This window comes from Suncus etruscus, chromosome 15 (assembly GCF_024139225.1).
Source record: "Suncus etruscus isolate mSunEtr1 chromosome 15, mSunEtr1.pri.cur, whole genome shotgun sequence".
NCBI classification, from domain to species: domain Eukaryota; kingdom Metazoa; phylum Chordata; class Mammalia; order Eulipotyphla; family Soricidae; genus Suncus; species Suncus etruscus.
In genome coordinates this window covers 47528358-47540581 of record NC_064862.1, presented here as the reverse complement: position 1 = coordinate 47540581, position 12224 = coordinate 47528358, and positions in this window count along the sequence as shown.

Here is a 12224-nt window from a genome sequence, read left to right as displayed (position 1 = left end):
GCCCCTGTCCTCATGTTCTTTGATGTTGCTCCCTCTCTTTGGTTGGAACTCCAGGATGTCTCTGCCCTAAACTTCAGGATTTGTTTCCCATATCTTTATTTTTTTTTTGATTAAACTTCCAGAAAAGCTTCCTACTCATTCACAGCTTAGTCTTCAGCTAAAATTAAAGGCATCTCACCGCATCTCCTGCATCTCTTTCTTGGCCTGGCCTCTCCCTCTTCAATCCTATAGGACAGATAGGATGCATTGCAGCCATCCCCATCTCTAGCCTTACTCTATTCCTGCCATGTTTCTGGAATCCCATCAAAGGTCACTCAATGCCTTTAGAATTCTAGGGTTTGCATCTCTTCTTCAACCTTTCTTGAGAATTAATGCCCTGATACCATTTGACTCAATGTCTCAAAGTCTTGCCTTTGCCTTATTGTCATGCCTTTTCCCAATTGCTTCAGACACTGTGAAAGATGGATGATGGCTCCTTCCAGATATCTCCACTTGAATCTCTGTTACTAGTGAGCAAATCAGGCGATAGGGCAGAGATAAGCGAAGGTTCCAGCTGAATTAGAGTCACTAATCAGCTGCTTTTAAAATGAGGAGTTTCTTTTTGATTATCCAGGTGGTAATCACACATAGACGAAGAGAAAGCAGAATGTAGCATGCAAAGAATTTGAAGGCAGAAGAAGGAAAACATGAGGTAGGGAGATGAGGTAGATTCTGACAATGGCCCAGCCATGGCTCTTTGCTACAGCTCTCAGGAGCATGGATACCCCTCTGACTGGTTTAGATTTACCTTAAGACTCATTTCAGATATAGGAGGCTGTCCATAGAGTGCTCAGGAGACCTTTGGACCCACCTTCTACTTCTGAGTTAACTAAACCTGAGCTCCAATGCAAGGGTACAAGAACTGTTGCTATTTGCAGCCTTTGGTTCTGAGGATCACGCAGGTCTCCAGGGCTTTACTCCATGATGCTTGAGGACCACGTAGAGCCAGACATCAACTGGAGTATCCACATTCCAGGTATGAGCCTTGACCTGTCTGTCCTCCTTGACCCCTCATTATAGACTTGTCAACTTCACACCTGTTTAGCAGGGTACTGGTATTTTTGCTTTTGGATTTTCTTTGGTCACAACCAGAGGTTTACTACTGGCAGTTCTTCTAGGACTCTGTGTAGTGCAGGGAACCAAACTCAGGATAGTCACGTGTAAGGCAATCACCTTACTTCCTGGACTAGTTCTTTGGCCCAAGTCTAAGCTGCTAAATTGGTGGGGAATTTGCGACACCAGGGAAAGAAAACAGTCAGATGAAGAAACTGTTTGATTCCAGCTACTCCATTAGAATTGAGAGAAGACAAGGCTGGCCAGTTTGCTTTGCGTTTCCAGAAATCTGTAGACTCCCTCCTGAGAGTATTAGAGTAAAGGGTCAGAGGAGGGATGTTGGTCTGGAAGGTTTGTTTCAGGCTGTGAAATACTGAGAGCCACTAGCTTCTTTTGATCCTTCCAACTTACAGCAGAAGCCAATAAAGCAGAAAAGGGTTAGGGGCAAGCATAGGGGCAAGCATAGGCCAAACCTGACTATTGAGAACCCATTACAGCAAGGAAGGTGAGAGAGGGATAGAGTATGCCCCAGGGGCTCCCTCCTGACATCCATACAGCTGCACTAGGGCAGGACGTTTGCTGCCCCACCTGTCCATCCCTGGGTGCAGCTGCAAGACCTTGAGCTATAAAAAATATGGATCACCACGTCCTAAAATCATTTTAATTAGAATTATTACCCCAAAGTAGGCACATAGAGACTGGTGTGAATCAGTGACTGGCCTTGAGCATGGGAATGGGAATTCTGAAACTTAGCAGACTTCAGCACCATGAATGTTGAGGGACATTTTTCCCTTTCCCCATGCTCTCATGATTCCATCCTCGGGCTCCATAAGCAATCTACATGTACAGGAAACAGGGCTAGTGCCAAGCTAGTAGGAGATGCAAGGAGTCTCAATTGGGAGCTTGGGAGCACATGGAGCCATATTGATTATGTGTGAAATCTTAGGGATTTTTAGATTACTTGGTGAGATTATGAAGTGGAATTTTTTTTGGATAAAGTAGTTCTTGAACTTTATTTATTTATTTATTTATGTATTTATTTATTGAGATTTGTGAAAAAGTTTTTTTTATTTAAACACCTTGATTACATACATGATTGTGTTTGGGTTTCAGTCATGTAAAGAACACCACCCATCACCAGTGCAACATTCCCATCACCAATGTGGAGTTTATCCTCCTTCTTCCCTTCCCTTCTCTTTTCCTCTTGTTCCATTTTCCTCTCCCTTCTCTCTCCTCCCTCCCCTTCACTTCCCTTTACTTCCCTTCCTTTCTCTTACCTTCCCTTCCCCCTCCTCTTCTGCCTCTCCTTTCCCCTCCCATCTTCTTTCCTTCCCTTCCCTCCAGCCTTTAGCATTGTCCCTGACATCCTCCCCCATGGTGGCCTCCCTTCAGGGTTCTGCTGTGATGATTGTCACATCTTGTCACCTTGTCTGATGGGCTATCTTTGTGGTGTGGGACCTGCCACCAAGCACTTACTTGGCTCTTGTCTGATGTTCTCCAGGCAGTGTTAGGCCTAGGCTTGTGCATGTTGGCAGTGAGAGCACTTAGGGAGGAGTCTTTCATGACAATGAGCTGTGGCAATGCCAGGATGGCAAATCTGATCTCAGATGCTGCTAGCTGTGACCACTTGGCCCAAGGGTGTCAGTGGGACCTGAGCATGCAGACTTCTGGGTCTTTTTCTATGGGGAACTGCTGAAGATCTAGACATGCTCCTTGAGGCTGACTCAAACCTCCTGATTCTCTCCCAACTCTCACAGGTCAGTTTTCCCATACCCAGTGCAGAGTCCTTCACTGCTGTGATGCTCTAATAGCGCCTCTGTCAGTTCCAGTCTTCATTCTAAATTGTTCCCTGACTTTGCAAAACCAGGGCTGCCAGATTCAGTGAGAAGAGATGCAGAATCAGGGCTGCATTTGATGACACATCAGCCAGACAGCAGTGGCTACTCAGGATCCACTGGTCCCAGGCCCCTTCAAAGCATTGTCCTCCCCTGAGATGGGACCCTTCTCTGGAAGTCATACTCCAGAGAGGGTCTGGCCATGTGAAGGGAGCTACTCTCTGTTCCTCCCCCAACCCCCGGCTCTGTGCATGCCAGAAGATGAGCAGCAGGCTGGCCTTCCCTTTTCCTGCTGGCCCAGCAGCACCCAAGATGCAAATGGTCCACATAGATGCACTGCAGGTCAGACATACTTCACAGAGTGCACTAGTTCTGCCTTCATAAAATAGGACCCCCGATCATCTCCCAGGGTAGCTGAGATGGGTAGGTTGAGGGCCCAGGCATTTGGCTGATTCAGTCAGTGCTTTTCCTGCAGATCAGAGCAGGAAAGAGCTGCCTGCAGGTGCGGCTAGAACCATTGGAAGTTGTCTGTGTAGGTTGAACAGAACTTAGGGACCAGGGTGGCCTGGAGTGCTGGGGGCTGCTCTGAGTGTGGGTATGTACGAACTGCCACTAGGCAGGCTAGTTGCCAGGGACAGGAGGGAGGAAGATCAGGTGTATCAGGTGCTGGAGCAGTGGCACGAAGTGGTAAGGTGTCTGCTTTGCCAGCGTTAGCCAAGGACTGACTTCAGTTTGATCCCAGGCGTCCTATATAGTCCCCCAAGCCAGGAGCAATTTCTGAGCACATAGCCAGGAGTAACCCCCGAGCAGCGCTGAGTGTGGCCCAAAAACCAAAACAAAAAAGATGGTGTATCAAGGACCCATAGGTTCCATGATAGCAGACCAATGTGGGGGAAAAAAGCCAAAACTCATGTTTTCCAATACAGTCTCTAACAGGGAAATTTTTATAACTGTGAGAAGAATGTTCCAAATCTCAGACACTCGACATATTGACAAAAACAAACAAATAAACAGAAGCTGAAGCTCAGGAGGCCTCCTGGGGCTGAGAGGAATCTCAACCATGGCCCCACCCCCTGCTTTCATTTATTCATTTTTTTTAAATGCAACTAGCCGTAATAATCAGACAGAATATCCTTCCATGGGCTGGGCCCCTCAAAGCCATTGTTCTCCGGAAGAATTTGGTCCCTTTAAGCGCCTGCTTGTTGGCAATTGTTAGGAAGCAAATGCTGGGCAGAGTTTCCTTTATTTATTTATGTCTCTTTGCTGAATTGTGAGGAAGTGCAGGCCCACAGCATCTGGCTGCTCAGAAAGGAGGCTGTGTGGAGACTGGAGGGCCTGGCCATAAAGCCTGAAAGGGACATAGGTTTTTGAGGTATCTCAGTCAGAGCAGCAGTGAAACCACTCACTGGTCCTATAGACCTGGCTCCAGCTCCTGCTCCTGACACTTCTAATTTCTCCCTGGCCATGCAGGGGTGGGTGGGACAGAAGAGGTAGAAATTATGCCCTGTTCATTCTTAGTAAAGCTGTTCATTCTCAGTGGGGATGAGGGAGGACCCTCACACACACACATACACACACACACACACTCACACACACACACACACACACACACACACACACACACACACACACACACACACGCTGGCAGGGCCCTGGGGTAAGGTGAGGTGTGAGCTCAGGGGATGGGGCATAGAAAAGGGGGTTCAAGTTCTGCCTCACCTTGTCTTTGTACCTTGTGAGAGTTTGTTTCCATGGGACAAGGGCATATGCCATTTTGAAGGGCCATGCACATATGTGTCTCTGTGCATACACATAAGTTTATGTGAGTGAATGTGTATATATGTACATGTATGAGTGAACATGAATGTGTCTAAGCATGCATATCCATGTGTGAGTTAACATATATACCACACAGGTGAGAGTTAGTCATGCATGCACATTTGAATGCTTGTATCTACATGTGTGAACATGCATGTGCCCTGTGCACATATGTTCACATGAGTGATCATGTGTGTATGAATATGTATAGTACATGTGTATATATATGGATGTGTGTGCATGGCCATGTTCTTGGCCTTCTCTGGAAAGTTTGTGCTCAGCCCCTGGCAGGCCTGCCCTGTCCCTGATATTCCTCCTAGGATTCAGCACCACATCAGGCCTCTGTGGTTAAGGCACACCTGAGTCATGCCCAGAGCTCTGTGGTCTTGGGGCCAACCTTGACCACTGCCTGGCCCTGCATCCCTGACTCAGTTACTGTTGAAGGAGTAGCAACAGCAAGTGGAGGGTGGACTCGCAGGTCTGCATCCCTGCCTGGCAGTGCCTGGTGGGGCCAGTGCAGAGGGTGGCCTGGAGTTTGGACACCAGCAAGCAGATGGATTCACCCCTTTGGGTTCCCAGTTTCTTGGTGGTTGCAAAATCAGTTTCTGGACTCACACATTCCTGCCTTTTTTCCTGAGTCCTGGATCCCATGTCTAAGAGAACCGGGTGGTGGGCAGTGGGGATGGGACTCCACCCAGCCAGCTTTTTATCCATTGTCTGTCCCCTTCCTGGCCTGGGGAGCAGCATCCTGGGTCCCTGTCCTCCCCACACTGTTCCTTCCTGAGGACAGATTGACACAGCTGCCCCACCAGAGCCTTCTGGGGTGCCTCAGTGCAGTTTGGGATTCATGTCTCTGATGGGGAAAGTGTCTCAGCTCTGGCCAGTGAAACAATGCAGAGGTCTTGTGAGGCCTCTCTAGGAACGTTCTTTCCTTCAATAGATGCTTTGGAAGCCAGAGCCATAGCACAGCAGTTAGGCCTGGAGCAGTAAGAGAAGTGGCAAAAGGCAGCAGGAAGAGAGTCCATTAAACATTTTCTACAGCAATTCAGCAGTGACCGTCAGCAGGAGCAATCTGGTAGGATCTGTGGTGGCCCAGCAGGAACAATCCCGAAGACACAGTGGCAGTCTCCGACCTACCCCAACACTTCAGCCTGGAGCTTTACATCACATCACAAATACACACACACACACACACACACACACACACACACACACACACACACACACAAAACCAGAAGCTTCGGAAGAAATGGTGGGGAGGCATTTCTCTAACTGGCTGCCCATTCAGGACTCTGATATTGGTGCTGCCTTCTCAGACCAGGAAGCTTATTTTCCAAAGAAGAGGGCAGAGGGAAGGCTAGGGGGCATCTGGCTTGGATAATGTAGTCCAGTTGCCCTGTTCTGGGAGTTCATGTGCCCCATTGCTATACCAATGACACCCAAGTAAGGACTGTTTGAACCAGCACTTCCTGTCTGCCTACAGATTATAGCCTCACAAAAAGGCCGGGGACATAGCCCCTAAACATGGCGGAACACGTTCTCTCCCTTATTTAGGGCCACCCATCCTCAGCGCTGAGAAACCCCCAGTTCTCCGCCGACTTGGCTGCATGTAAGATGAGACAAATCTGGACTCTCCTCCCCCCACACTCTCTCAGCTCCACCCGTAGAACCCAATTAGCGTCTCTCTGGACATCATGCCAAGAAACACACTTTTGGTGGAGCAGAGGGTGCTTTAGCTGCATCCGCAGCACAGCCCACCCCAGTAGCCATTCCACAGAGCCGCCTCTGAGCTGCACACACGTGTTTCTGCTCAGCCGGAGACTAAGTGGAAGCAGATGTACCTGGGTCATGATTTCACGGCCCAGCTATGCAGGGCTGAGCTTGCCAGAGTGGGGCGGGGGCAGGCCTTGGCTGCTAATGGGTTCCTAAAAAGGGCCCTGGGCTGCCCCCAGACAACCAGGCCAGGTGCAAGAGCCCTGGTGTTGCCAGGTCCAGGAGCGAGGCCGGGTGAAGCAGAGTAAAGGTCACAGGGCTGCACATCCTCACCACGGCCTCTTCTTTCTGCCTCTCCCCTGTTCACCCATAGAACCCCATGCACCGCCATTGTCCCAGCTGCAGGATGACATGCTGACCGCAGGCCGCGGCCTAAAGGTCACCCCACTTCATACTGTGTTTCAGAAGTTCTAGCCCAGATTATTCGTGGGCTCCACTGGGACTGAGTTCTGAGCTTGTCCCAGTTCAGTCAGAGAAGCACTTGTTTGTTCCTACTTCTCCCTAGAGACTGAAGGAGAGGCAGAGGAGGGCAGGGAGCCCAGCCATCTGCAGGGTACTCACAGGATCTTACTCACCTTTCCCTGCGCGCTGCACCTCTCCAGCTCACACAAGCCCCCTCTCACACTCTCTCTCACTCACACTCTCCCTTTCTCAACTCTCCCTCCTGCACACTCTCCTGGTCTTAACTGCAATTACCCTGGAGAAGTGGTCCTTTGAAAGGGGTGCAGCTGATCTAGGCTGCAGGCAGGTGCCACACCAAAGCCGATTCTCAAATGTATATCCCTGGGATGGGAGCAGGAGGCATGCCAGGAGGGAACATGCTTTCCTCCTTGGCTTGACTGAGCTCTGAACTCCTCCACCCCGCTCCCCAGTCAGCCCCTGCACCCAGGGCTCAGCAACACCTTTTCTTACCTGCCCCTGGGGTTCTTAGCTTGCCAGGGCTAGTGAGTCATGGAAGTTTCCAGAAGTGCTGAAGTGAACAGTGGGCTTGGTGCCAGGCTCCCTCACCACCCCCAAATTTCTACTAAAATTGGATGGGCCAGGGGAAGAGTAACTAGAAAGTTCTTCACCACATCCCTGCAGGAAGGTCTTCTGTGCGCCTGTGCGACGGCAAAAGGATGGTCGGCAATGGCCATGGCTATTTGAGATGCTTTTGATAATACATGTGTGGAAAGGGGTGCAGGACAGAACTAGAGCACCATCCAGGCCACCTCTGAGGGCAGAGCTTCATCTGTTTTTGAGTGACCACTGCTGCCACAATAGCACCTCTGGATAAGAACACAAAATGGTTTCCTGGCAAATCTGGGAGCTGAGTCAGGAGTCAGGGTGGCTCAGGTTCTTTCCCAGGCCTTGCTCCCATCGGTCCTGTGCTTTCATGAGGTGACCCGGGGGTCTGGGTCTCATCTCCTCTGAAAACACTTGCCATACTGGCTTAGGGCCCATTCCAATGTCTTTGTATGGACTCAATGGTCTACTGGCATTATACTCATATGTAATCATATTCCAGGGGGACTGGAATATGACCCGGACCATACCTTAGTCTCATACAATGCTCGGACCCAGAACTGAGAAAAGCTCAGATTGAAATTCCAGAGGGATTTTGTCCTTGCACTTTTCACCCCACCCCATCATCTCATGATTCGTGAGCCAAAAACTCCAACATCACTTGGGACTCGTCACATTCCAATATTCCTGAGCCATGATGGCATTCCAGGGAATCTGAACAGCAAGGATAGACGCACTCTGCAAAGACAAAGCTGCTCACAGCAGTCTCAGTGCTGACTGAGATTATTTTGATCATATCACAACTGAGATCTAGACAAACATAAAAGGAAGGATCAATCTCTCATGCTTTCAGCTTTCCCGCCACTCTCGAAGCAAAACATGATTAGAAATAAAATGCAAACAAGGTGACAAAACTATTAAGATTCAAATTAATGGCATTAATTCATTTTATGTGACAGATGATGTTTTGCAGAAAATCAAATAACCCTATGAACAATATAGAGGATAACTTAACTATTTATGTTCCCTACATAAACAATTGTTTTGTTTATTCTCTACACTTCATCTCTTGACTGTGGCACTTTCAAAATAGCACTCAAGGTATCAGAAGCAGAAATGCAGCTGACAATCACCCTTTTTAGAAGATTTGCAAAAGACCATCACCTGACTGAACTCCACTGACTGCTGAGGATAACTCCCTAGATATATGAGCAATATAGAGGATAACTTATGAATAATATAGAGGATAACTGAATTACCTGGACAATACCATTTCATTTGTATTACTTTTTTTTTGTTTGTTTGTTTTTGGGTAATATCCAGCAGCGCTCAGGGTTACTCTGGCTCTATGCTCAGAAATTGCTCCTGGCAGGTTCAAGAGACTGTATGGAATGCCGAGATTCGAATCACTGTCCTTCTGCATACAAGGCAAACACCCTACCTTCATGCTATCTCTCCAGCTCAGTATTACATTTTAATTATTATTTTAACAAACATAAAAAGGGGGAACTGTTGATGTATTTAAGGGAATTAGTCAATATACCTTTAAGGGGTGATAATGCCTCCTCCAATGGTAGTTGGACTGGGACATGCCTCCCTGGATTGGAATATCCCCCACTAGAGTTTGCAGTTATTGGGGGTGGGGACCCAGAGTAAAGACCAGAATAGAGCCTGAAGGCCTGCAGGGGTGAGGTGGGGCTAAGATAAAGCATCAGCAAGATGCTGCTCATTTCACCCTATCCCTCTCTCTTCCCTTTTTCTCTTTCTCCACCCAGGAGCTACAGATCTCCACTTCAGAGGGTTAGAGAAATAAATAGCACAATATTTCTACCTCCACTCCCCCAGTGCTCTGGTGGTGGTCTGAATTGCTACAGGTTTCAGAACTGGGTGTGGTCCCATGGTAAGCTCCGCTGGCTACTGACTCAATAAGTGTTTCTGATGAACACTGATTATCATTATTAATAGTTTTGTATTTTAGACATGTTACTGATATTATTGATCATGCTTTCAGATGGATAAACATTTAACCACAGGCCTAAGATTTTGATAAACAAACCAATTGTCTAGGACACCCAAACTATAACTTAAAAGTATATATAATATATAACATATATATTTTTTCCAGTTGTGTACTTACATGGACAAATGCATGTTGTGAGAAGCTAAGAGCTAAAATATCATTTCCTGGGTCCAAGTGATAGTACATCAGGGAGGGTGTTTGCCTTGCATGCAACTGACCCAGATTTTATCCTTGGCATCCATAGGGTCCCCTTAGCCTGCCAGGAGTGATTTCTGAACACAGAGCAGGATTGCACAGCCGGATGTGACCCAAACCCTCCACCCCCACCACCACCATAAAAACCAACACATCATTTCCTCTGAAGCCAGTTGGCAAAGTGGGGGGTAGGACTCAGCCTGTAGCCAAATCTCTGGTCTGACTTGTGCTTTGTGACAGCTCAGCCCTCCCTCACTTATCTATATTTGCACACTTGATAACCCTTTGTCTGCAGAACAGCCAAGGAAATGGAGTGGCCCTTCCTTTAGTACCCTCATGCTCACTAAAGCAAAAGTGCAGACCGGCTGGCTCCGAGTTTCTGGGGCTCTGCTAGGCTGCACACCCCTCTCCCCCAGGGCAGTCACTTCTCTGGAATGCAGACATAAAAGTTAAAAAACCCTTGTCTACACTGGGACTCCTGAAGGTCCCTGATCCTGTTTGGGATCCCTGAGCCATGTCATGAGGCATTTCTGTGCAGAGCAGCCCAGGTGGGATTTCGAGGGATGGTTGTCCATAGCCAGAGTCATTGCTCCCCTGAACTACATTAGCCCAGCACCACTGGTTGGCTGGCACTGAGGTCTCTCAGTTTTTCCGTGGGGTTCTCCAGAATCCCAGTTCCATTGAGCTGCTCTTGATGGCTGGAGGGAGAAACTGAGTCCTGGCACAGTCAGTGAGGGAGGAGTCAGGCTTGAAGGCAAGGCTGGGACCACACAAGAAGGTTCAGTTCCTCAGGGATCCCAAATCCTAGTGACCTGTACCTTGTCTCCTCACCCCTTGGCACATGGGAAAGGGGACAGAGTAGGGGTCCATCATTCCAAACCCCTGATACCCTCACTGAGCATTAGGTCTTTCCTAACCCAGGAGGAGATTCTCCAAGAGTACGGTATCCTCGAGGGCTGGCCAGTGTGAGGTCTTTCCAACAGGCAAATCCACCGGCATTTATTTGTCTGTTTATGGGAAAAGGGAGATGTGCCTAAAATGCAAATCGTGCTTTCTACACACAATGCATACATGCATAAATAGGTATTGATCACAAGCCTATGCAGATGAATATTTTTATACATATATGTATAGAACCTTCCCTTCATAGATGATATCACATCTATATGAACACATGTACCCATGGTCAATATAGTTTATAACTATGAATAGATTTATATCTGTGCACTTAGGAGTTGTGCACTAACTATACACACATGCTATATATTTATCCCTGAATGTGTGTGTACATCACACACAGAACATGTAAATCAATTTACATATTCATGTGTTCGTGCCTGTGTACCTGTGTGTTTATATGCACAGAATACACGTACATTTACATACATACATTTTTACCCACGCATCTGCATATTTATGCTTTTCTGGAGGAAGAGTCTTCTGAGAACAGCTGTGTCCTGGCCCCAGGTGCCAGGAGCCTGAGTGAGAATCTTTCTCTCCCTTCCCCTTCCTGCCCTTCCTTGTCTTATCTCAGAAGCCCCTGCGAACCCCATCACTCTTAAGCTCCTCCCTACTTTATGCCTCAGTATGAGTGTGTGAGGTTGTGAATGTGTTAATATGTATGAATGTCTCAGTATGAGTGTCTGTATGTCTGTGAGTAGCTGGTGTGTGTGAATATATGGGTGTAAATGTGTGTAAGAGTGTCTGAGAGTGTATTTGTGAGTGTGTGAGTGTGAGTTTATTTGCAAGTGTGTGCAAATGCATGCACGCCTAACAACCTTGACAAGCAGAGCGACCAATACCCAGGGCTCTCTGGAAGTTTTGCTCCCATAGGAAACCCCAGTTCAGCCCTCGGGTACTCTGACCTTCAATGTATTCTATTAAATGCATGGAAACAATCTTTAGGGCAAGCCCTGGAATGGTGGCCCCTCCTGTGCCTTACGGCTCTTGCTTTGAAGGCGGTGTTTCCACACGAGCTTTAGTGGCCATGAACTCAGCCTTTCTTTATCAGGAAACGAACATTTATACTGAACCATCAGAGTCTAACTGGCATGTGGCTCCTGCTCTGAGATCTCAGAGTTGATGAACTCACAGCCACAACAGAGACATTTGACATCTGAGCTATCCACACTCTGGCATGGAGCACTGGGGCAATTATCATGAAGTAACTTGAAGTAGCAAAGCCTTGCATTGTACACTGTGTGTAACAGCACCTACAGGCCAGTGCTGTGTCCCAGGAGAGGATGTTTCAGCCCCAGCACCTAAGTTACAGGTTCCAGCTGTGGAGAAACTGCTCGTTCCTGGGGCTGCAGGAACAGGGAAGAACAGGGAGCTCCTAGGGGCTACTGTTCCCAGCCACGCCCATTTATGATCTGACTCCCCAGAACCCACTGCACATTTTCTCACTTTCCTTTCTTTGGGGATAGAAGGACATACCTGGTAGTTCTCGGAATCAAACCCAAATTGACTGAATGCAAGGCAAATGT